This window comes from Phalacrocorax aristotelis, chromosome Z, assembly GCF_949628215.1.
Source record: "Phalacrocorax aristotelis chromosome Z, bGulAri2.1, whole genome shotgun sequence".
In the NCBI taxonomy this organism is placed as follows: Eukaryota; Metazoa; Chordata; class Aves; order Suliformes; family Phalacrocoracidae; genus Phalacrocorax; species Phalacrocorax aristotelis.
Window position 1 is genome coordinate 71,440,885 of NC_134311.1, and position 25,703 is coordinate 71,466,587.

The 25,703-nt window shown below is 54.1% G+C and overlaps 1 protein-coding gene across 4 annotated transcripts in view; it reads left to right on the top strand.

Annotated features, from left to right (window-relative positions):
- The window catches only part of ATOSB (atos homolog B), a 43,121-nt gene that overhangs the window by 9,822 nt on the left and 7,596 nt on the right, over positions 1-25,703 (top strand). Inside the window, exons 3-5 of one of the 4 annotated variants that reach the window (XM_075078519.1) lie at positions 23,966-24,058; positions 24,168-24,295; positions 24,651-24,852. The gene's annotated coding sequence lies outside the window, so the exon portion shown is untranslated. Of the gene's footprint in view, positions 1-14,657; positions 14,870-18,641; positions 18,717-23,965; positions 24,059-24,167; positions 24,296-24,650; positions 24,853-25,703 lie in introns of those variants that run through there. The other 3 variants (XM_075078520.1, XM_075078521.1, XM_075078518.1) reach the window with 3 other exon arrangements.

Below are 25,703 nucleotides of genomic sequence, written 5' to 3' on the forward strand. Positions count from 1 at the left end.
TGCAGCATTGCTGCACAGCAGCAGACATGCAGCCTGCCACAGCCTTCTAGACAGCCCTGTCCCAGCCATGCCGTGGACTCGGCACCGCTGACAATCTGACATCCGGAGCTGCTGTTCTCAGGCAGCAGCATCAGGGTGGGTGGCCAGAGATGTTTTGTCCATCTTCTCCCCTCTTTCACCCCTTGCAGGGGAATGGGCAGGCAGCTCATGTTTGCAGACCTGTTCTGTTAGGAGCCTTGGGTGGCAGAGCAGGCCCGGCCAGAAAGAAACCAGTCTCCTGAGCCCTCTTACTGAACCACGAAGAAAAGGGGGTTGGATTGGGTCCAGAGGAGGGCCACAAACATGATCAGAGGGCTGGAACACCTCTCCCATGAGGAAAGGCTGAGAGAGTTGCTGTTGTTCAGTGTAGAGAAGAGGAGACTCTGGGAAGACCTTATCGCTGCCTTTTAGTACTTCAAGGGGGCTTATAAGAAAGATGGGGACAAACTTTTTACCAGGGAATGTAGAAATAGGTCAAGGGGTAGTGATTTTAAACTAAAAGAGGGTAGGTTCAGACTAGATACCAAGAAGACATTTTTTACAATGAGGGTGGTGAAACACTGGCACAGGTTGCCCAGAGAGGTAGTCGATGCTCCATCCCTGGAAACATTCACGGTCAGGTTGGACGGGGCTCTGAGCCACCTGGTCTAGTTGGAGATGTCCCTGCTCACTGCAGGGAGTTGGACCAGATGACCTTTAAAGGTCTGTCCCAACCCAAAACATTCAATGATTTTATGATTCTGCTGGCCTTGCTCATCCTCAGTTAATCAATGTAAGTGGCTCCAGCCATGACTGCATCTTCCAAGGATACCTGGCCCTGTATGGTGCCATCCACCTCACACAGCCAGTTTCACAGAATCAGGCAGGGGTTGGAAGGGACCTCTGGAGATCACCTCGTCCCACCTCCCTGCTTGAGCAGGCACACCCAGAGCAGGGGCACAGGACCGCATCCAGGTGGGTTTTGAATATTTCCAGAGAAGAGACTCCACAACCTCTCTGGGCAGCCTGTACCTCTGCTCTGGCACCCGCACAGGAAAGAAGTTTTTCCTATATATAGGTGGAACTTCCTGTGGTCCAATTTGTGCCCATTGCCCCTTGGCCTGTCATTGGGCACCACTGAAAGGAGTCTGGCCCCATCCTCCTGACACCCACCCTTTAGATCTTTATATTTATCTAAAGTTGGTAAGATCCCCCTCAGTATTCTCTTCTCCAGGCTGAACAAACCCAGGTCTCTCAGCCTTTCTGGGGTACCTGTACTCTGATGGAGAACAGGTGCTCTAGTGAGCCCTCTGATACAGTCTAAAATCATCCTCTGCGGCAGGAAAAGTAGGGTTTAAATGTTTCTGAAGCTGCCTTTGGGCGGACTCCTTGCTAGATGCTGGTAGAGAGCTGGCTCCTTTTGCTGAAGGGAACATCATGCCACTTGCTGCACAGAGAGAACAGGTCAGGAAGCTAGCTCCAGCCTGGCCATAATGTAAGTGTGACTGAAACCTGACTTGTCCTCTGTGATGTGCCTTTAGCTCTCAGTTCAAGCCAGGGGGAAGGGACCAGCTGGCAGCAAGTACAGCTTGCCTATCTCAACATGGGTGGCTGTGCGAGCCATCTCTCTCCTTGCACCTCTCAAAGGTCAGTGCTCACAGTGAGCTAAAACACCCTGCCTGCAGCTCTGTGCCCAGCCCAGAATGAGAGGGGAAGGAGCCTGTCCCATCTTCGGAGGGTGCTCTGAGGTCAGATGTGTGGGGTTGCCATGGCGTGGCACACACTGCTGTAGTGCCTGTGGCCAGAGCTCATCTGGGACTAGGATGTCCAGACAAAACTGGAGGGGAAAGGATGCCTGTGAGCTGCCCAAATGTCCCTGTGCTCACAAACGTCATGATCTTTGCCTGATTTGTGACTGTTCCTTCCTGGTCTGAACCAGGGTACAGAGCCTCAGAAATTCCCCTGAAAGCCATTTCACGATTTCCGATCTGCCATAGTGTCCATCTCCAGTTTAGGGTGATGATAAGATCTGTACAGACTGCCCAATGGTGTCCAGTGCGACAGTTACAGTCATCTGGGAACACCCAGATAGGTTGGACTTGTTTGTAAAATGTCCCCTGGACTCCAGACCCTAGTGTTCCCAAGGGAGAGCAAACAAGGAGGTGGAAAGCTGGAACATGGAGCCTCTGCGAAGGCTGCTTGTGGCACACAGCGGTGCGCTTCCTCCCTCCCACTTCCGACAGGTTCCTTGTCTTTTTGGAGGGGAGCAGTTTGCTCTACACTGGCAGCTAGAGCTTTCTTCCCACAGAGGAAGCTGCGACACTGGTACCTGACGCTGAAGGCAATTTCAGATCAGCAGCTCGAGCACTGCTGTTCACATACGTGACCTTCAGCACTTGGCGTGAGAATTGGTAGTACAGTGTATTACAGGTGTGGATGATGGTGGAGCGTGGTCAGAATCCATTGAGCCAAACCACAGTTCTCTCTGGCCCTGCTTTCACAGCCTGGTGTTTCTGATCTTTCTTCTGGACTGAGGGCTCAAGATGTGCTATGAAATACCACGGAGCAGACGCAGAGCGCAGATGCAGAGTGCCTCCTGGGCACTGTGACCTGATGAGTTATAACCATGTCATCTTTGAAGGTGCAGCTCCCTCTTTTTCTGTCTTGCCTGTTCACACTACACATTTTTAAGCACAGCACAAAGGGTCAGAAAAGCCCAAAGGCAGTGGGGTCACATACTCGGCTCCTGATTTGGGGAGGAGTTAAGACAGGCAGTGCTGGAATAAGCATTTAGGGAGAGGCAGCCAAGAGAGATTTCCTCCTGGCTGAGCTGCAGCATTGAAGTTTGGAAAGTACTTTGTGGGTTACGTGCAGCTGTGCTTTGCTGCTGCCATTGCCTTAGGCAAGTCCAGGACATGCATACCTGTTAGTAGTCAGACTGGAACACCATCCCGAGCAGTGTCACTGAAAAAAAAATGGCCAGTGTCCCTTTGGACATCGGGAGCAACCTTAATGCTGCAGCTGCAGAAAGAGCGCTGGGGATTTCAGCAGAAAGATGATGGATCACTGGGACCAAGAGGAAACGTTGACTCGGTGGGTGTTTCTACCTGTGTTCCCTAAATTGTGAGAAGATAGTTGAGCCCAGCAGCGCTGTACAGATTGCCTGTCTGGAAGATGCATAAAGAATAGCTTGCAAGAGCCAACTCTTTGCTCAATTCAGACCCGGAGAAAACGCCTGGACTCTGTGCGCTGGGGTTTTCTTACTGCCAGTCAGCACTGCTGTAGCTGTGCAGGGAGATCGTGGCATAGACAGGTTAGCACAGTCACTCGGGTCCTTTCTGCACCAGTGTTTGCATTACTGATGAGATTAGCATAGCTGGGCCAGTGGTGCACAAAGAGGGTAATTCTTAAGGTCCTCTCTGCTGTGGCTGCCAGCAAAATAAAGCAGTTACGATATCAAGTAGCAGGTCTGAGCTTTGCTTTCAATTCATCTTCTACGAGCAGCAACAGCTAAAAATATGATCAGTGTTTGAGGAACTCGAATATATTCAGGCTTTTTGTCTGGGTCTGGTCTGCTGACCTCTCCCCTGGGCTGACAGTCTGGGATCTTAAGGTATTTGCAGTGATCTGCCCTCTCCATGTGATAAATCTGGATAGAGAGAAAACAAAAATTGGTGGTATCAATCTGCCACCCTGAAAGTGCTCCTCTTGCTGCTGCTGTGCCTGTTTCTTGTAACCAAAGGCCTGTTTCATGGCTTAGATTTGTTGAGGAAACAGGCTTATAGCTCCTGGCTTTCTCCTGTGCAGCTATCTCCCTGGCAGCTCAGTAAGAATTATTTATTATAGATTACAGCTCTGTTTAATTCTGTTTCCCTACAATATCATCCTGTTAAGAGTCAGTGAGCAAAATGCAGTGGTGCTTCCGGAGGAAGGCTGCTATCAGAGGCCAGCCCTGTAGCAGAAGCTGGAAGCAAGGAGGAGCAGTTTACCAGGAAATGCCTGTGTTCATGTGCTGGTCGCTTTTGGGAAGGAAAAGGCATCTCACCCTTGAAAGCTTTCTTACTGCGGCACTCCAAATGCTGCTGACAGAGCCACACCAGTGTGAGCAATAGTGAGAATGTTGCCCTCCAGAGCCTGGGAAAGGTCTGACCAAAATGGTGGTCTGGAAAGAAAAGTAAAATTCTGTCTTCAAGTGAACCTTCAAGTGTTTTTTTTTTTGGAGTGGTTTGTTTGTTTGTTTGGGGTTTTCTTTTGCTGGTAGTGTTGGTTTGGGCTTTTTTTCTTTTTTTTTTTTTTTTTTTTGCTATGGAAAAGAAAAAGTATTGCTTGTGCAAATGCTTGTAAGGAAAGAGCAGGGAATTTCCTTTGGAGTGAGCCTGCCTGAAACTCGATACGTCTCAGATGTGTGTTAACGGAGAAATGAAAAGATTGTGCCATAAAGTGATAGGGGATAATGAGTTTAATCTACTGTTACATTGTCCTGGGAGATAGAGCTGGGGCAAGCATATTGGCAATAACATTATGTTTTGCATGACAACAGCAGCAAATACCACCTGAACGGGCTTCCCTGGGGAGGGGTGAAAGCCTCTGTTTTCAGAGAGTCCCCAGGAAGGTGGAGCGAGGCAACCAAGAGAGGTGAGGCTGGGGAAAGATGTCAGGAGATTTGCAGGTGGGCAGTGTATGACGGCTGTGCATTTTCTGCAGCTTGAGCTCTGCTTTCCCATTAAGTGGCCCAGTTGAACTGGACAACGCTGGGCTCTTAACCTCACTGAGACCTTGAGAAATGCAGTTAAGAAACATTAACTTTAATAACATTAGTGAGATGTCTGATGTGGAGCCTGAGTGAGCAAATCTTTAGCTTCTCTGCCTACGAGGTGGTGATTTGCTACTGCATCAGATGTAGGGATTTTAAACTATGCTGGTGTGGGTGAGCACTGCTGTGCTCAGCTACAGCAAGGGCTGCAGGTGGGATGTCGTCCTGGGAATGCTTAACTGGCAAGCAGGGCCCCAAAGGGTTTTTGGAGGGGTGTGGTGAAAACAGAGAAGCTGAGGGCAGCACCTGGAAACCCATCAGCTCCTGGAGCTGGACTGGAGAACCCAAGTCTACTCAAATGCATGATTCTCAAATGCAAGTAAAGAATGCAATGATCTGCTCTCAAGGAAATGTCCAGTGTGCTTCCAGCTTTTTGGGAGCCAGGGCACTCTTCTCATTTATAATGCAGTATCTGGGTCTTCAATTTTTCTTTTTATTATTTTTTCTTGTTGTTCCCACGTGGCATTTCCTTTCTTTTCCGGGCTGTGCTGGGTTGCAGGCATCGGGTGCAGAGCCCTGCATGTCCCTGTCCCGCCTGGTGCCAGAGAGCATGTGGGCCAGTCTGCGGGGTGAAATGTAGCCAGCAATGCTGGGTGCAGTCAATATGGCCAGCAGCAGAGTAGGGCCAACTTCTGCTTCAAGAGAGCTGGGAACAGAGGAGGCTTGTAATCTGGATAGCTGCTTAGTGAAGGACAAGTGGGTATCTTTATCTCTCCCCATTGCTGGGGTTTTCAGGGGTGTCAGTACCACCCTTGCCTGACTCCCCACACTGTGTCTGGTGCTGGGGGCTGCCCACCCACTGTCCTTCCTCGGGACAGGGATGGTATGCAGTGACTCAGTTTCCCTGTGGCCTGGTGAGCAGGGAGGGGTGGAGTGGGACCGGAAAGGGACAGAGGGGAAGTTACAGTAGCTGGTAGGAAATGCCCTTCTGGGGTGCTGCAAGGTGGCCCTACCCCATCCTGTCTGCAGGGGTGGTGTTTTGGGGTGCTGCAGGGCAGCTCTGTTCCATCCCAGCCACAGAGCTGGAATTTTTGGGTGCCACAAAGCAGCCCTGGCTCCATACAGCTTTCTCCTGTGCCAGGGATCATGCTAGGGCAGGGAGGGCTGGCTGCACCTTCTACTCCCTCTGCATTCCCATGTGCAGAGCATATGATTATGGACAGTCCCAAGACACTGCCTCCTCCAAGGCATGATTTGTGGGCTGCTGCTTGGGATGTGGGTCTGAGCTTATCTCACACAAGGCAAGAATCAGGAGTGCTATCACTGCGCTCTTGCCTACGTGCAGGCTGCGGAGGTAATGACATGGCATCCCTTGCTGTCTTGGCTTTGCACCTGAGCATGGAGCAATGGCTGGACCTGGGGCAGGAGGAGAGGAGTCCTTGCAGGAGTGACAAGGGGAGTGCCCTGTCCCACTTGCTTCCTTCCTCACCCCTATGCCTTTCTAGGGCCCCAAATCTGCCTGCATGGAACATGTTTTGTAATAAACCTGCTGAACTGAGGAGAGGTACAGCAAAACCAGAAGATTATAAAGAGTCACAAGCCCAACCCACGCCCCTGTCGCTGCAGCAGTGTGGGGCACAGGGTCCCCACATTCACATCTTGGTAGTAGTTTGTACTGATGATGAGGATGGTTAGAGACATCTTCCCCACCGGCCCTGCTGTGGGTATTTGCCGTGTCCTGCAAGCCACCAGCAGATTGGCAGCACAGCTCTTCCGTAGGTGGAGTGTAGGTCCAGCTTCCCATGGATGCTGCAACCTGCCTTGCTTCTGTGAAGCACTCTTTATTTGAGGTGGTGCCCTAAGGGTTAAGCCATGGTTGTGGGGTAGGGTTTGTAGCAGGAACAAAGAGAGCTTTTAAGGTCTGTGTTGGGCTAGGAATAGAGGGGATGGATTGAGCCTTTCCCAGTGTGTTGAATTACAAAGGTCATGGAGACCCTTTTGCTGGGAGGGAGTAGCAGTTGAGGTCCCTGCTGGAAGTGGGGCAGAGAGAAAAGAAATTGTGAAGCTCAGTGAGAGCAACCTCATGGGGAGCTTTAAGCCCAGAGTGAAAACTGGAACTGTATCCTGAGATGAATGAGTGTTGAACACAAGGCTGGGAGCCAGCAGGCCAGGACTGTAGGCTTTGTGCAGGCCTTCTGCCCTGGGATTTTTTGGTGGTTTGGTTTGGTTTCTCCCTCCTATATTGCATTTGCAGCTGCCCCCACATATGGCACCTGAATTTGCAGCATCACTGATGTAGTCAGCACCTGGGCCTCTCCAGCCTGCTCTGAGCAGAGGGCTGCAGAGGGTAAAACACAATGCCTACAAGGGAGGATCTCTCCGAAATGCAGAAGAGGAGACAGTCCCGTGTGCCTGCAGGCACATTTTGCCTTGACAAAAGAGGGAAGTTGGCTTTTAAATGCCTGCCCAAGCTAAAACTGGATTTTATATGTGTAGTTAAGCAGGAAAGCCCATGTCTAGCTGCCTTCCTATCCCCTCTGCTTAATGCTGTCTGCTCAGGGTGCCCCATAGGGCCACTGGAGGGGCAAGCAAAAGAAGCCAGGGAAGGGATGAATGGCAGAAACCTCTGTTTCCCTTCCTACAGCAAGGTGGAAAGAGGACACAGCTAGTTTTCATCCTGAGATTCAGACAGTGTGAGCCAACCAGCCAGCCCACCCAGGACGTGTATGGAGGGGCTGCAGGATGTGCTGAGTCAACAGGAGCATCCCCTTGCCAAGGGCGGGGGGCTGATCAGGGCTGCCGAGACAATAGGGGTTTCCAGCTTGCAGGAAGGGTGAGCACTAGCTGCAAACCACACGGTGGGCTTTCCAATTTTAGCAAACTTGGGATATGTGTTACCGACCAGAAAAGGCGGTTTAGTCCTTAAAACTTTCAGGCTGAGTTAGCAGGCACTTGGCCATTCAGCTCCATCCCTTGGCACAGGCGTGCTCCCCCATCTAAGCTTTCATTTAAAGAGATTCCACATCTGGACTTTATGTTGGATGAGATGACCTTGGATGTAATTTTTGGAACAAAGGGCTGATACTTCATTGGACTCTGTCTAGGAGATGAAAGCTGGTCCCAGGGAACACTCCATGCGGGTCACTGCAGCCACCACCTAAGTTAGCAGCCTTCAGGCTGCTCTACTTTTTCAAGCACCACAAAGAGAGAACTGCAAGGAGCACAGACCTGCTGTGAAAAGGAGAACCCAGAATTGAAAGTCTTGGTTCGGGGCTCCTGGAAATGGTGGTATCCTGTGTTAACCTTGCTAGATGGCCTATTCTCAGAGTCGTGCTGTGAGTGTCTGTCTTTGTGACCAGGAACTGCTTTCAGCCGAAGCATCAACTTTGTGTACTTCTTGCTGCGTAGCATCCACATTAAGAAAGCATGAACTTCTCCACCTGTCATTGCTCAAAATCCTCTCTCTTCATCCTACCCTCTGGCATCACCTGTGCTGCAGAAGCATGCCACTGACATAAAGGTTGGTGAATAAACTGGCTCCCCCTCTGCTGAAGGGTCCCAGCTTGCTGACCTGAAATGTGCTATATGAAGGCAGCAGTCATGCCACTGTGCTTTGGAGGAATGTTCTGCCACTCTTTGTAGCCACCTGGGCTGCAGAAGGGGAACAGAAGGCAGTTGCAAAGGATCTCCTTGGTGGGGGAGACACGTCTTGTACAAGCAAGATCAGCTTGGCTGTCTCCTCTCTGCTCTTCCCCACCAGCCTGGCTGGAGAGGGGTGTTGTAGATGGGGTGTTGGCCCTATGTTAGTCACAGATGGGTGGCTGTCAGGAAATTATTATGGTCTGGCTCAAATTGGAGCAGTCCCCAGCTGCTCTAACTGGTTGTGGGCACATCCCTTGGCTTCCCTTTTGCCTGGGAGCTACAGCAGGGAGCTGCTCTTATCTAAGCTCATATAGATTATGACTTCTTGCTCTATCTCTGGCTCACAGAGCTTGTAGGGAAGCCCATCTTTTCCATGGTGACACGTGGATTTAAGTATGTGAATTTAAATTGCTGGGCCTGTCCTGCTGGTGGCTGCTGAGTTTTGTTCAGGTGCTTGCCCAGTGCTGCGACCTTGTGACACCATGACCAGTGTTGGCTCTGCCTTTGGCCTCGCTGATGAGACGCATTGAGCACTGTGAATCTTCCACTCTGCCTCCCTAGGAGGGACCCTGGGGACTGGAGCATCCTGATGAGAGGAGGGGTGGCGTGCAGTGCAAGCTGCTGGCACCCATCGGACCCTGTGTGACAAAGAAAGCTTGGTTTTCTTTGCCCTGAGAAGGGAGAAAGGCTCTGTGCATTCACATTCATTGGTGAGGACCAAGAGTGTAAAAATTCAGGGAGAACCAGCAGCTCTGACATAGTCCTGAGCTTTGGCAGAAAATCGTTCTTTGTCCCTATTAAATACATGACATTCCAGCCCAGAATATTGTCTCTCCCTCACTGGCCAAAGGATGGTTTAGTCTGGCCTTAATTTGTGGGTGGCAAGGCCTCCTGACCTGGCTGCGTGACTCTGCTGGAGACATGATGCTCGACTGTCTTGTCCTGTTGCAGCACCACCAAGGCTTGTCCTGAGTAGCCTGCCTGTGACTGTAGGCAAAATGCTGCAGCTGGCCAAGCGCTCCTGAGTGGAAGGGACCAGAGCCCCTTGTCAGCATGATTCTGACCCATGGGATGTGGAACTGAAGGGGTGAGAGAAAAGCCTGTGTCTGATCCCAGTCATTTTCTCCTGTAGTCCCTGGGAAATGGATCCTCCAGCTATGACAGGCAGAGGTGCAGGTCTGCGACCGCGTGTGATGCACAGACTGGCATCTTCTGTGTGCGCCGGCACTCTCATGCACTCCTTGACGCAGATGGATGTGCTCTGGTACACAGAGCTGCTTGTGGGCTGGGAGGTGTGTGCCGCAGCTGTCGCTGGGCTCCGGCACAGCTGTGGTGCTCGGTCTTCCTCTTGTCATCTCTGTTCTGGTCCCCTCCAAGAAGGAGGCTGAGGTTAGCTGGCGAGCCCTCGGAAGGGGTGATGCTTGGGGCAAAGTGAAGGGAAAGGATGTGGGGCAAAGCCTGTTTGAGCTTCAGCCCCTAGCATTAGGGGAATTACTAGTCAGAGAAGCAGCCTGAAGAGGATGTTTGTATGTAGTATTGTGTGCATGTCTTGTATGTCCCGACTCAAACACTGGCCAAGGCTACGGGCCCTGCATGGGCAGTGGCACTAGCTAATGCCAAGTGACTGTGGCTGTGCTTAGAAGAAATCCCTTTCTGGCTTCCAGGAAGCTCTCCACCTGGAGAGTCAAACTGGGAAGAGGCACAGCCTGGGGGGCCATGTTTGGCTGTACCTGAAGGCAGGTTAGTTGGCAGACTGCTCACCTGTGGATCTGAACTGCAGCTGCACCAGGTAACCCTCCCACAGCCAGCGGTGGAGGTCAGGCTGCCAGAATGTGTTTGCCTGGAAGGCAGCCTTGGAGCCCAGAGGAAGCCCACCCCCAACACCACTCCTTATCTCAGCAGCATTGGCACACTGTAGTGCTCCCAGCCTGCCTTTTTGCTCCAACTCCCCACCGTGCACTTGAGCCAGTGGCGTCATCTCTTCCCCTCCTGCTGTTGGGTGCTGCGGGAGGCAAGGGCTCTGGCACAGCCTGGCCAGGCTCCCTTGCCCATCTTGCTGCCTTGCAGAGTTTGTGCCATTGCCCCAACAACTGTGGCTGGTTGCACACACACGTGTGTGCACAGGGCTGTGGCAGAAATGGGTGAGTCAGGCAGGAGGAGGGGGTGAGTCACAGGGGAATGAGTCAGCGGGAAGCAGAGGGCAGGTGCTCATCGAGGGCTGGGCTTCAAGGGAGCCCAAGGGCCTGGCAGCCTGTGCCAGGTCCCCTGGGCGATGGGGTGAGGGTGCCAGAGGAGAGCTGCAAAAGCCATAGGGCTTAGCAGGTGCAGGCAGTGCCTGTGGCTTGCGAATGGGCTGGGATCTGGCTCAGCCATGTGCTGAACCTGTACTCTGCCCGTGTCTCCTCCAGCCGTGGGTGCGTTCCTGTCCTGGAGAGGCCTGGGGCATCCTCGGTGCTGAGTCTTTCCCAGGAGGGACCGAAGACGAACACGGGAAGGGAGCAGTGCAGTGACCAGGTATCCCAGCCTCTGGTGCGTGGGGTGTATTCCTGTTGCCATGCAGGCAGCCCTGGGCAAGCTGAGCAGGTCTCTTGTCCTGGTTGGATCCTGCTCAGCAACCTTCCCATCCCCTTTGAGAGCAGGGAGTAGATGGAAAAATAAATGATCCCTGCTGCGGCAGAGACAGATGAACACATAGCTCTGGTTTGAGCAAATGCAGTGTGAGGGGATTGCTGGGGTGGGGACAATGCACTGCAGATCTCTGGGCATGGTTGGTTGTTGGCTCTGGAATCCCTTGTGTGACCAGAGCTCTGCTGCAGACCCTCGGGGGGTGTTGGCAGGGTTGTGGATGGCTGCTTCCCTCGTCCAGGGACCTGCTCTGGGCTGCTGAGTCTCCATCTAGCCCAGCTGGTCTCTGCTGAGTTTGACTCCTGGTGGCAGGTCCCCCGTGGGTGTGATGGAGGTGGGCCTGCTATCGGTGCTATGGCAGTGAAGCCAATACTCTGTATTTAGGGCCAAACTTCTTTGAGCAGGTACTTGGGACTCCTGGCTTGTGGTAGCCTAGGTGTGTTGCAGCAGGCACTGACATGGGTACTTGGTATCACTTCCAACCAGAGCAAGGATCAAATACTTGAGTGAAAACAACCCCTGAGTTGAGGTGAATCTCTTTTTCAACACCTCCAAGGTGTGCAGGTGTCTGCTGCTTGGGGCTGGCTGCAGGTACCTCTAGTCCTCCCTGCTGGCACCCTTGGCTGGGCAAGATGGACACTAACAGGCTCCAGCACTCTCCAGAGATGCTGTGAATCTCTTGTCCTGCCATGGGGCTGCTGGTGTGCTGTAGCACATCAGGGCAGAGGCTGAGAGTGGAGGGTTTGTGTAGCCTGGGAGAGGGAAGGCAGCGAAGGGGGCCCTCACCACTGCCAGCAGCTGTGGTTTTGGAGAGAAGCTGAAGCTGGGTTTTCCTGGAAGTGCCCAGGGACAGGATGAGAAGCAACGGCACATGAGGGAAATTCCAATTAGATATTAGGAAACATATTTCCCCTCAAGGGTGGTTAGACTCTGGAGGGCAGTCTCCACGTTTGGAGACCTTCCACCCTTGCAGGGGCTGAGCAACCTGCTCGACGTTGGCCCTGCTGTGAGCAGGATTGGACCAAAACCCCCCAAGGTCCCTTCCCACTGTTGTTGTTCCCTAGTTCTGCAGTTCTCGGGGTGCTCAGCAATGCAGCTTTTCAGGGCCTGTTGGACTGACTGGCTTGTAGGCAAATGGAGGGATCAGCAGGTTTTTCTGTCCATCGTCTTCTCCTGGCTTGGTTCGTCCCATCCATGTGGTACCAGCAGTCCCAGGGGATGGAGGCACTGCCTTAGCAGCATTGCCTAGCTCATTGCTTTGCCCCCACCCAGCCTAGCCATCTCTCCAGAGGTCCACATTATTCCCTCCCTTCACGAACACAGGAAGACGGTCAGCGGTAAAGCATGGATGATAAACCACCTGCCCTGCTCTACTGGCAGTGCAGAGGTGTGATCTGTAGGGGAGTGCTGGTGTTGTTGGGAGGCTGGGGGGGATACTGGTCCCCAGCCCTCTGTCTGGAAGGGCTTCAGGTTTATCTTCCCCATGGTGCCTGTCCTAGAGACAGTGGCGATTGTGGGGGAAGTCACCCATAGCCCTTTTAAAGGCTCCAGCTGCCTGACCATCCCAAGCAGATAGGGAGCAGATGGAGGCTGAGATGAGCCCAAAGGACTGTCTGGAAAGAATTACTTGCTCCCAGTATTTTCTGTTTCTTTGCCAGCCTTTTATTCTCATGGCTGCTCTTTTCCTGATCCTGTCCTTCTGTAAGGCTGGCTGCTGGCAGCCTTATCAGCCTTGCCTTCAGAAATGACTTTGCTCTATGATCTATTGTGTTTCTGAGCTTTGACCCTGGTGCCTGATGCTGTAGAAGCCCATGCCCAGTGTGTAAGTGCTCAAAGGGTGTTCCGTGCTTGCCCCATCCTGCCTGCAAGACTAATGAACCAGAGCAAAGCGGGCTGCCTGTAGCTGTGGCGTGTGGGCAGAGCTGACTTGCAGCAGTAGCTACGTCTGTCTCCCCGTCTGTGAGATGCTGGGAGGATGTCCAGGCTTCCCAGATGCTTTTATATGGGTTTTCAAGCTCTGGGACATTCCCATGAGGCTGTGTTAGTCCCTAGATCTCTCCTCAAATTGCTTCTCTCAGCCTTTCCCTGGGGCTCATTAATACTGGCCTGCCATCTTGCTCAGAGCCCAGTGTGCTCTCCCTTCCTCGGCAGCCTGCTCTGGGCATTCTTGTCTGTCTTGGTTATACCTGTTACAACACCTGTGCACATCAAGAGCAGCTGGGTCCAGTGGTCTGAACCCAGAGGCCCCTGGGGTCCATTCCCAGCTGCACAGAAATCATTGGGTGGCTGGGGACAAGCTGGTTCCTGGTAGTTCATGGAGAGCTCTTTGAGTCTCTCACGAGCTCCGTCTCCCTAGGAAGGTCAGGTCTCAGGGGACATATGTGTCCCCAGCGGCACGTCTGCCATTAGAGTTGAAGGTGTTTTGACCCCAGTTGCTTTGCGTGTCCCTGCAGAAGTGGCGCAGCAAATCACAGGCTGCGACAGTGGCAGCAAGGGGAGTGTGCACGGGGGCCTCTGCGTCTTGCAGGGCCTGATGTGGGGGCTTATGTTCTGTGCAGTTGTCTGGGGATTCATATGTGTCTTGAGCCCATCCGTGTTCACTATCGCTTCTGTGAAGACGGAGGACGCTGTCATGCTGGTGCCCTAGTGCCCTGTAGTCCCTGCAGGCTGCACCTGCCAGATAACCCCAAGGGCAGGTCCTCTCTGGCCTCTTCCTGACGTAAAGCACCAGTTAAGCCATGGCTTCTTCCATCTCCATGCAACATGCAGGTGCCAGGTGGATTCCCCCTTCCATCCCGAGGGCATTCCCAGCCGTGTGCATTGCTCAGAGCCCTGGCAGTCCTGCAGGAGCCTGGCCCTGTGGAGTGGGTGGTTGGTGCACTGGGCAGAGGTGCTGTTGGTGGGACCCCACGGGTGGTTAAGGGTGTACGGACCAGGTTTGGTCAGTTTCACAGGATGAAATAGGAGCTGGGTTGTGCCTCTCGCTGCCCTGCGTTTGGGTATGCCTGCAGTCAGACATGCCAGTCACACCTACTCCCTCGTTTCCCCTACTGCCTCGTTTCCCTTTGAAGGGACTTGTGCACTCGTGTGTTTGTCTCCGTTACAGGCAACAGTGTGAGTGGTTAGGTGACAGCTGTGACACCCTTTTCCTAATGCCAGCAGGGTGTTTCTGTTTCACCTCCAGTGCCACCTGAAGGAGAGAGTTTCCTTTTCTCTGACAAGGCACAGGCCATTGACTTCACGGTAAAAATCCTTCCCTGCAGTAGCCCTGGATGTGTCCAGCTCTTTACAATCAAAGATGGACAAAGCCTTACCCCTACGGCCTGAACCCCTGCCCAGCCCATGTCACTGCTTTGGCCTGCGCTAGACTTGAGACTTTCTAAATTGCTTCTGGAAGGGGGTGAGTTGGGTGAGTGTGCACGGCCATATGTATGTGTGTGTGTGGTATCTCCACCCCCGTGCCACGTAGATGTGTAGCACGGGGAGTGGAAAAGATGGTGAATGTCCCCACAGCTGCTGCAGCCTTATCTGCAGGCTGCAGCTTGGTAACACCGAGCCAGAGGCCTGAGTGCCTGTGCCCAAGCACCTCCCCTGGAGGGCTCTTACGGTAAAAGGAAGTGTATTGCAAGAGGGGTTGCGGTGGGGACGGGCAGTTCCCACGGGGTAAATGCTGCATGCACAATCCTTGCTGCCCTCCCCACCGCAGGCACTTTGCCTCCTCCCTCTTCCTATGCATAGCTTTGATGCCTGTGTCGTGAGCTGCTTGGGGTAAAGCAGCATCGCCGGGACCTTCTCCACTGCTCCGCAGTGCCCTGGTGACCGTTCGGGGAGGTAGGGAAAGGTGATGCTGCTGTGGCTCTCCCAGATGGGTGCCGGGGACTCATCAGTGGGGTGTGTGCAAGGGGGCTCGGGCTGGCAGGGCTGTAGGTGTGTGGCAGCTGGGGATGGGGGGAGACCGGTGTAAGTTTCTATAAATACGTTGGCAACAAAAAGAGAGCTAAGGAGAATCTCCATCCTTTACTGGATGTGGGGGAGAAACATGGTGACAAAGGATGAGAAAAAGGCCGAGGTACTTAATGCCTTCTTTGCCTCAGTCTTTAACAGTCAGACCAATTGTTCCCCAGGTACCCAGCCTCCCTGAGATGGAAGACAGGGATGGGGAGCAGAATGAAGCCCCCATAGTCCAGGGGAAAATGGTTAGTGACCTGCCACACCGCTCAGATGCACACAAGTCTCTGGGGCCAGATGGGATCCAACCAAGGGTACTGAGGGAGCTGGTGAAAGTGCTCACAAAGCCCCTTTCAATCCTTTATCATCAGTCCTGGCTAAGTGGGGAGGTCCCAGTTGACTGGAGGTTAGCAAATGTGACACCCATCTAGAAGGGTCCAGTCAGCACAGGTTTATGAAAGGCAGGTTGTGCTTGACTAACCTGATGTTCTGTGACAAGGTGACCCGCTTAGTGGATGAGGGAAAGGCTGTGGATGTTGTCTACCTAGAACTAGCAAAGCTTTTGTCACCATTTCCCACAGCATTCTTCTGGCAACTCATGCCTTGGACGAGTGTACGTTTTGCTAGGTTAAAAACTAGGTGGATGGCCAGGCTCAAAGAGTGTGGTGAATGGAGTTAAATCCATTTGCTGGCCGGTTACAAGCGGTGTTCCCCAGGGCTCAGTATTGGGGCAAGTTCTCTTTGGTATCTTTATCAGTGATCTGGATGAGGGTATCGAGGTCATCCTCAGTAAGTTTGCAGGTGACACCAAGTTGTGCAGGAGTGTTGATCTGCTCGAGGGCAGGAAGGCTCTACGGAGGGATCTGGACAGGCTGGATCGATGGGCCAGGACCGATTGTGTAAGGTTCAACAAGGCTCAGTGTCAGGTCCTGCACTTGGGTCACAGCAGCCCCATGCAACGCTACATGCTTGGGGAGGGGTGTCTGGGGAGCTGCTCAGCAGAGAAGGCCCTGGGGGTGCTGGCTGACAGCCGGCTGAATGTGAGCCAGCAGCGTGCCCAGGTGGCCAAGGAGGCCAACAGCCTCCTGGCTTGTATCAGCAATAGTGTGGCCAGCAGGAGCAGGGCAGTGATCGTGCCTCTGTACTCGGCACTGGTGAGGCCGCACCTCGAATCGTGGGCCCATCAGGACAAGAAGGACTTTGAGGTGCTGGAGCGTGTCCAGAGAAGGGCAACGGAGCTGGGGCAGGGTCTGGAGAACAAGTCCTGTGAGGAGCAGCTGAGGGAGCCGGGGTTGTTTAGCCTGGAGAAGAGGAAGCTGAGGGGAGACCTTATTGTTCTCTACATGTCATTGCTTTAGCTGGGATAGAGTTATTTTTTCTTCATTGTAGCTGGTACAGTGCTGTGTTTTGGGCTTAGTATGAGAATAATATTGATAACACACCGATATTTTCATTGTTGCTAAAGTACTGCTTACACTAGTAAACGACTTTTCCAGCCTCCCATGCTCTGCCGGGTACACAAGAAGCTGGGAGGGGAGGAGGCATAGCCAAGACAGCTGATCCAAACTGACCAAAGGGGTGTTCCATATCATATGACATCGTGCCAGGTATATTAACTGGGGGGAACTGGCCTGGGGAAGCAGCGATCGCAGCTTGGGGACCAGCATCACTGGTCAGCGGGTGCTGAGCGGTTGTATCACTTGTTTAAGTTTTTTCCCTCCTCCCAAAGTTTCACCTCTCTCTCTCGTTATTTTCTTTTTCGTTATATTACTTTTATTATTATTATTATTATTATTATTACTGTTTTATTTTAATTATTGAACTGCTTTTATCTCAACCCATGAGTTTTCTTCCTTTGGCCCTTCCGATTCTCTCCCCCATCTCACTGGGGTGGGGTAGCGAGCGAGTGGCTGCCTAGTGCGGAGTTGCTGACTGGGGCTAAACCACAACACTAAAACTACCTGAAAGGAGGTTATAGTGAGCTAAGTCTCTTCTCCCAAGTATCAGGATGAGACGAAATGGCCTCATGTTGTGCCAGGGGAGGTTTAGATTGGATATTAGGAAAAATTTCTTCTCCAGAAGGGCTGTCAAGCATTAGAACAGGCTGCCCAAGGAAGTGGTGGAGTCACCGTTCCTGGAGCTATTTCAGAGACATGTAGATGTGGCACTTAGGGACATGGTTTAGTAGTGGCCTTGGCAGCGCTGAGTTAATGGTGGGACTTGATTATTTTAAAGGTCTTTTCCCACCTAAATGATTCTGTGATTCTAAGTTATGGTACGAGCTGCAGTGATCAGGAGCAACAGAGCATGGGTAAAGAGCTGGGGACGTTGGGGTTATGCATGGGGGTGCATGTAAACAGGGCAGCATCTGATGGTGGAGGATGATGGCGTTGGAGTGGGAGTGAAGAGGAGCACGCTTTTGGGGGTGCAGAGCCCGGCTACCATATGAAGGATGTGGGGAAGGTGAAGGATTGTGCATCCGGGACCAGGCTACAAGGCATCAGGGTACAGAAGGAGCTGGCTTGGAAGATGAGGCTGTGGATGGCTGTGGCTGTATGCAGGGATGGCCAGAGGGAGAAGAGAGGAGAAGCAGAGGTGGGAGCAAAAGGGGTCCTGTAACCCCACTGATTGCCTTGTTCTTTTCTCCCAGCTCACAAAGCATCAGCCCCTGCCAGGTCTCCCTGTCAGGGCATCATGTTTCTGTAGCCTGCTTGCAGTGATGGAGTGTGGGTTGTGCTGTTCTTGCTGCACGGTTAGATCACACTTCTCATGGCGCACAGCCCGGGACAGGGAGTTGACAGGGTGGGAGTTACCCATAAGCGCATACCTTTCCATTGGGGTTGAGTTAAACAGATTGGAATGGGGTTCCCAGGGCTTCTGATGCAGACAGCAATCCCAGGGCATCGTTCTTCCACTTGGAACATCAGATAAAAAGGACTTTTAATGCTAATGTTTGTGCATCACTTTAGTATGGTGAGAGTCTAGTCCTGCTTGGACTTGGGGATGCCTCCCTTGGAGAAATGTCCTTATTGAACCTGAAACATGACAGTGCATAGGTGCCCTGGTCACAGCCAGAGACCCCAGGCATTGTGCAAGCCCCTGCCCCTCTGCCGGGACCCGTTTGCCTTCTTGTGTCCATCCTGTGACTGGCTGCACTGGCGCATGACTTTGTAATCACCAGTGGAGGAAAATCTTTTATCGGTTGCAGTTGGCTCTGAGGTCTGGAGTGGAGCAGCCAGTCTGTGTGGTCATCCTGTGGCTGAGGTCCCCATCCCTTAGGTCAGTGCCCCCACAGCGGGACAGGAGGACTGGAAGGGAGCTGAGCTGGCCAACATGTCCCCATGCCTGGGTGACCCAGGGCTCGCTTTCACTGTGGGCACTTTCTTTGTTGCTCCGGGGTGACTGCTGCAGCTGCCGTGCTGCTGCAAGGTCAACGCCATTGGGCTCCACAGATTGCCCTGCAGGCAAAGCTTGTGGGCACGGTGCCGGCTGCACCGTCGCCCCAGGAGCAGTGGCATGCGGCAGCTACCCCGAGGTGAAAAGATGTAGCTTATTCTGAAGTGGAGCCAGCCCGGAGGAATTTTCCCCTTGTGGCCAGCTGTTGTCCTGGGCCTGGTTAGCGTCCTCCACCACTTCCCACCCGGCGCTGCCTTGGGGAGGGGAGCAAGGGCTGGCCCACCCTCCGGAATCCCTGTGCCAGGCGAGTGGGTGCCACTTCGGGCTCGCGGGGGTGAGTAGCCGCGGTGGAGCCCAGCAGCATCCTGCTGCCTCTGCAGGGATCCTCTTGGGCAGCGGAGAGTTTTCCCCACCCCCAGCTCTGCCGCTGCCTCTTTGTTTTCTGGCAGAAGCCTCTGTGCCTTTTCATTGCTGTTGAGGCGCCGAGCAGGAGCCTACATGTGCTGTGTGTGTGTCTCGCTGGGAACGTGATGCAGGCTGGCAAGCCTGCCGGGCTGGGCATCTCCCTCGTGGGGCTGTGGAGGCCAGCTGGCAGCTTCAGGGGTCGTCTTTCTGTGGGCTGTTCCTCCGGTCGAGCAAGGCTTCAAGGCTGCTGGTTTCCTCTGCGAAACCCTCTTTCACATTGGCAGCGTTTCTGCACCTTGCCACAAGTGGAGTAAGTTGGATGGGAAGGGGCCGGTCCTCAGCTTGGCTCCACTGGGGGCTTGGGCTCTCTGCTGCGGTCCTCCCTCACCCTTGCTCCTGCTGAGAAAGCACCTGAGATTAGAGCAGCGCCAGGGGCTGCGGAGCCGGATACCGCGGTGGCTGAGGATTGCTTGTGCTGCGCCTGCCTCTCCATGTATTTGATCTCTCGACTTCCAACAGGGACTGAATTCCTGTGCTGGATTCTGGGCTCAGCTCTTGTGAAAGGATCCAATTATTTCAGAGCTTTGAGCATCTCCATTTGCTGCCCATATTTGCGGCGCCCGGGTCTGTGCTGGCTGGAATTCCAAGTGATTAACGTGGCTGTGACATCCCTCCTAGGGGTGTTATCTTTGCTTGCTGTCCCCCACCACCCCCCTCTTCCTCCGCCGGCAGCGAGCAAGACAGGCAGGCAGAGACAAAGGTCTGTCCTCAACCTGGGCTGTCCTCCCTGTGAGCGGCTGCTGCATGGGATTTCCCTGCCCTGCCTGCTGCAGGTTTTCTGGGCTCCCGGTCGAACGCTGGAGCTGGGTGGCCGTGGGCTGTATCACTGAGGTTTGAGCCTGCTGATGCTGGGTGGGCAGGGGGTGCTGCTGGCTTTGGAGAGCTGCCCGATTGTCCTGCTGGATTTTAAGCTGCTTTTCATTCTTTGACTGCGCTTTCCTGGGGAGATGGGTAGCCGTGCATGGAGGGGAGGCTGGCGGGGGAGGTTGGACATGGGGGAAAGCTGTACACAGGTGGCCATTGCATAGTAGGATCTGCCTGCAGACCCTGTGAGCCCCCCTTCCCAGCTGCAGGCTATTGTCAGCTTCGCTGCCTGCACGCGAGGCACCCAGGCAAGGTGTGCGGAGGCGATCCGTGCCAAGACACGGAGCATCAGAGGGAGCAGGGGTAAGCCCTGGGCCAGGAGCTCTGATCTGGCTCCCTGAGCTCCCGGGAGAGGTTTCATTGTGTTATCCTGTCTCGGCCGAGCAGAAGGGCTCAGTCCCTGCGGCACCTGTGCATGGGGCTGGGGCTGGGGAGGCACCGCATGTTGCTGAGCCCCTCAGGAGCCTGCTGCAGGCTGGAGTCCCAGAAAGGTGCCCTGTGGAGAGAGCTGCTCTGTCCCCAGGGGCTTCTGCACCCCATCAGTGTCCTCTCCTGTGGGAGGGGAGGAAGGGCAGCAGGAGCAGCACCTCAGGAACACGGATGCTGTGGGGCAGAGACAGATGTTATGTCTGTTTTTGTAGAAGCTGTCTCTGGTGGTTTCCAGGAGCTTGCACTCCTGACATGGGCACTGCCTCTTGCCCCATCGTTCCCCTCTGGGCTCAGGCTTCCTCCCTGTTATCTGCACAGGGGTGAGCACTGAGTGAGGCTCTGTGGCTGCATAAATCTGGCACAGCAGGAGGCCTCCTGAGGACCTCTGCCAGCAGCACTTGCCCTTGTGGAGGGGCAGGGATGCTCCCTCCCTCTTCATCCCCCCTCCCTCCCTCTCTTGTTTCCACCAAATGTGAGTTCCTTCTTTCTCAACCTGAATCCCAGGGGCACGCCAGAGCCACGTCCACTAGAGTCATCTTTCCCTTCAGGCACAGTTTTCTCCCCTAGCATCTCTTTAACCATCTTCTCTCCTGGATTGCCACCTCTCTTGTGGATGGTGCTGGAGGTGGTCCCCAGCCTCATCCATCTGCCTGTCTACTGATGGTGATAAGCCTGATCTGTCAAGCTGTGGAGGACCAGCATTGCTGCATGTGCTGCCGTCCTTTAGGGTTGTGATGGAAACTTTCTGCCTACTGGTGCTTCTCAAGCTGTGTTCTTAGCCTGTGCCAGGAAGCTTCTGGCTTTGCACTTCCACTGGTTAGGTTTCTTTCCTTCTCCTGGGGCTCAGAGAGGACTGATGGAGCTCTGACTTATCTTTCAGGCAGTTTCCTGCAGTTTCTGTTGCCTCTTCTCTTGCCTTCTACTCTGCATGTACTGAGGATTGTTATTTGCCCTCTTGTAACGACAGCTTTTTCCTTTCCTGGCTGCACGGTTCCTGCCTCACCCCCAGTGAGGCTGCAAAGGTCTCCTTAGCACTTGCCAGGAGAGGGAGCAGGAGGGAAGAAGGCAGCAAAAGCCAATTTAGGGTTGTTTTGGGGTTTTTTTTGTGGTCTAAATGGTCTTGGCCCAGCCAGCCCCTGAGCATGGCGCTCTGCCCCAGGCAGCAATGCCCAGACCAAAGCTGCTTGCCCACCAGCTGTGTGTCCCCTTGGCTGGCTGGTAGCACTCCTCTGGGAAGCCAAGTGGATCCCCACTGGGTGAGCGTGGTCCCTTCAGGCACAGGTCTTGCTCTTTTCCTTGCACCAGTGGTGCGCTGCCAGTCCTGCCAGGCTCCCCTTTCCAAGGGCTCTGCCAGTCCTGCCCTATGACAGATGCGCCCCTGGGCTGGCGGAGCTGCCCCTGCACCAATCCCCCTTCCTTTCTGGCTGCTACACTATAATTAAAACAGCAACAGACCCTTTTGCAGCCTGCAGCCTGGCATGTGGTACGGCTGCTGCATTGCCCAGCCAGGGGTCCTTCCTCACCCACCACCCTGCTCTGTTGCCACCAGACTGAGACCTCAGGCTGTTAATCCTGCATCCCTTCCTGGATGTGCTAATAGGAATGAAACCTGCTGGTAAGCCAAGTCCCCGATGCCCCCACCCAGGCCTGGCTGTGTCATCCCACATCTGGGTTGGGTGACTCGGTGTCCCTGGGCAATGCAGCATCTCTGCCCCAGTGCCTGGGAGACACTCCCTCCCTGCAGGACTTTGGCCCAGGTATCATGTGGCTGTTGAAGCGTAGTGCCCTTCCCCAAGCCTCACTGGGCTGGAGGAAGAGAGGAAAGCAGTGCCTGGCATAGCGCTGGACCCAGGTGCTGGGAGATTCTGGCAAAAGTGCAGGCCCCCTCCTGTCCTCTGAGCATTGAGGGGGCCTGGGAGGTCAGCAGAGGGCAGGAGGAGCTCTGGCTGGGCTTCCCCTAACAGGCAAAGCCATTTAAGTACTGTCTTAGAGTCAGAGCATCAGTACAGGCTGAAACACTGACAAAACCACCATCACTTGGGCTTAGGAGGGGCCAAACTCTTGGCTCGGGCATGTGGAGACCCCTGTGCATATCCAGGGGATGGTACCTGTGCTGCTCAGCTGAGCTGGTGAGGACCTGGACCTGTCCCATCCAAGTGGCCAGAAGCAGGGCTCTGGAGATGCCTGGCTCACAGGGAGGAGAAGGGAAAGGTGATGAGGTGCTGTCTCCCCACCCCTGGTCCCTGTGTTGCTCTCTAGGGGGGGGGTGGTCTCCCACTGGGTGCTGTAAGAGGCTGAGCGCTGCTGCAAGCTGGCTGGGCTCTCAGCGGGGAGGAGCTGCCCTGTGAAGCAGAGCTAAACACAGCCAGGAGAAACCCCAAAGACTAGAGGGGGTGGGGACAGGAACCTCCCTTGGCCTCAGTGACTTGCAGGAGGGTGAGGAGCAGTGCTGTGCTCCAGCTGCTCCCCATCCCAGGCTGCCAGGAGCCCTCCAGGGAGATGTACAGGGAGGTTCCAAGGTGTACTTGGAGACACCTTTGGGGTGGGCTGGAGAATCCTGGCATTTCCCACCATGGTGCTTTGGGAAACAATATCTGGGCTGGCTAAACATGGTGTTGCCCCTTGTGCTAGGGGTGTGCACTATTGGCTAGTGCTGGCATCACCTGGTGACTGGCATCGAGGTCTCAGCTGGGATGGATTTGTGGTGTCAGCCTGTCAGCCTCTCCTGATGGACCCGTTGCCCCAAAAGGCAGCTGCTGCTGGGGAGCAAAGGCCTGTGACTGCAAAGGGATGTGGGAAGGAGAAAGGATGCAGGTGAAACGGCGTATTTGTCCTAGCATGGACACGCGCAGAAAGGATGTGGCTTTTTCCCACCACACCGTGCTGACTCTTGCTGCCGGTTGCTGATTTTGCTTCCCAGCAGTTGTCTGTGCCACGCAAGTTGTGGTACAAATCTCCCCTGGGACAGAGGGTGGAAACAGCAACCTTCCAGGTGGGCAGAGCACAGTGTGTTACCACCTCAGCGTCTGCCTACGGCTGTGGGCATTCACTTGCTTTTCTACCTGCCTTGGTTCAGGCCCTGTGTGGGGTCCCAGGAGGAGATGATCTTTACAAAGAGCTGTTGCTGAGGTTTTGGACCAGAGGTTTGTTATACTGCAGTGTTGATTTGCCTTGCTGCAAGTGCTCGGTGGGAGCTGGAGTATTGTATCTCTGTTCTGGCTGGTCGCTGGCGGTGCTCTTCCCCAGCACTGGTGCTGGTGGCTTTTGGGCTGGCCAGCTCTTGGGGACTGGACATGACTGCCTATTAATTACAAATCTTAATGGAAATATAATGAAAGAACAACCTATTTCCTGGGGTAGGTGAGGCCAGGCAGCGAGCACAGCGAGCGACCTGCTGAAGCTGACTTCCCACCTGCAGGATGATGGGATGCAGAGCTTGCTGGACCAGGCTGCCAGAAAAGGAGGGGCACTTGGGTGTTTGGTGCCTCTGAGCGTCCCTTCAGGGATTATGTCATCTGCCTGGCCTTGTTCTTTTCAGATCCAGAGCAGTGCTTAGGGGTGGGATGCCCAGTGGGACAGACAACAGCTTCCCTCTGGACAGCTGCTGCAGTGAGCCCCCAGCTGAGGGCTCCATAGGGAGGACATGGTCCCCAGGGACGTGTAGCATTTCCTCCTTCACTCGGAGGTTCCTGGGCCAGCAAAGCATACAGGCTGCCCCTGCCACAGAGGGGCGAGGGTAGGGGTGCCCAACGGCTGCTGCCCACTCTGAAGGTGTTGCACTGCAAGCTGCTGCCCAGGCTGACCCTCCTTCTTGCCCCCTTCCAGGTGTCAAAGCTGCAGTGCCAGTGGATTATGACTGCAGGGGAGCTGTGTTGCATCTACAAATCACTGTTGCGCATCAAGGGCACATGTGAGCAGGTGAGTGCTGTGCACATGAAAGCACTGTTGTCTCTGCACGGGGAGAAGCTGGCAGGGGGCCATCATGGCTCAGGGCTGTCAAGCTCCTTGTTTCTGCCTTCCCTCCCAGGCATCTCTTATTGGAAGAAAACAGTTGCAAGCTCTTCTCCTCGTCTGTAGGCGCAGAAAGTGCCCTGTGCTGTGGGTGAAAGGGGTACAAGGTGGACATGAGACCAGCAGCTAGGTGGAGGCTCAGAGGTTGGTGGTGATCTGCAGTGTCTTGGAAAGCAAGACATGAAATGGTCACCAGAAAGAAGCAGGGATCTGTTAATATACACAGGTTTTCATATAGGTACGCGTGCAAAAGGGATGCGAAATAAGAGCCAGGTATGACAGTTCACAGTTTAGCTTAAAGAATGTGTGGTTTAAATGGAAATCAAGGTGATAGCACTGCCTGAGATGGCAGAGATGTATTGGCCTTTGGGTTTGGGAGGTTGGGAGGGGCTAAGCCTTCTCTGCCTGTGTGGCCCCATGGGCAGGCAGTACCCTAATGCCATTCTGGAAAGCATCTGAATCACTCCAGCCCATCATGTCCCCCTTTCCTTCCCCTCAGAGCCACTGTGCAGACTGAAGAGCTGGAGAGAATGGTGAAGAGGTTCAGAGGCACACCGTGATGGTGGGAGCCATTCCACAGCGGCTACCCTGCTTCTGGGGGGTTCCTGGCTGGCAGGTATCTTCAGCTAGTTGTGCCAACAACCACCCACTGTGGGACAGGGAAGTTAATCCGGAGCAAAGCGGGGTTCTGCTGCAGAGGGGTGAGTGTGGGGGGCAGCCAGGACAGGCTGCGGCATGGTGGGTTGCACAGAGGGGCTGAGGTTGGCAGGAACCTCTGGAGGTCATCTGGTCCAACCCCTTTGCTCAGGCAGGGCCACCTAGAGCCACTGCCCAGGACTATGTCCAGGCAGTTTTTGAATATCTCTAAGGATGGAGACTCTAGAACAACTCTACGTAACCTGTTCCAGTGTTTGGTCACCATCTCAGTAAAAAAAGTGTTTCTGTTGTTCAGACAGAACCTCCTGTGATTCAGTTCATGTCCGTTGTGTCTTGCCCTGTCACTGAACACCCACTGGAAAAAGCCTGGCTCCATCTTCTTTGCACCCTCTCCCTAAGCCTTCTCTTCTCCAGGCTGAGCAGTCCCAGATCTCCCAGCCTTTCCTCAGAGGAGGGATGCTCCAGTCCCTTAATGATCTTAGTGGCCCTTTGCTGCACTCTCTCAGGTGTGGCCTCACCAGTGCTGAGCAGAGGGGAAGGATCACCTCCCTCAGCCTGCTGGTAATAATGTGTCTGATGCAGCCCAGGACTGTTGGCCTTCTTTGTGGCAAGGGCACGTTGCTGACTAATGTTCAACTTAGATGTCCAGCAGGATCCCAGTGTCTTTTCTGCAAAGCTGCTTTCCAGCTGGTCAACCCCCAGCATGTGCTAGTGCATGGTTATACCTCTCATCACTGTTTTAAACAAAAACCCTGGGCTCTACTACCCTGGCCTGCCACTTTCCCATCCCCGTCATGATGGGGGTCAAAATACCACAGGCAGCCTTGACCCACTTGGAGAACCAGTTCACCTCTTGCATGCCTGCCCCTAAGGCTTTGCTCCACAAAAGCAGGCA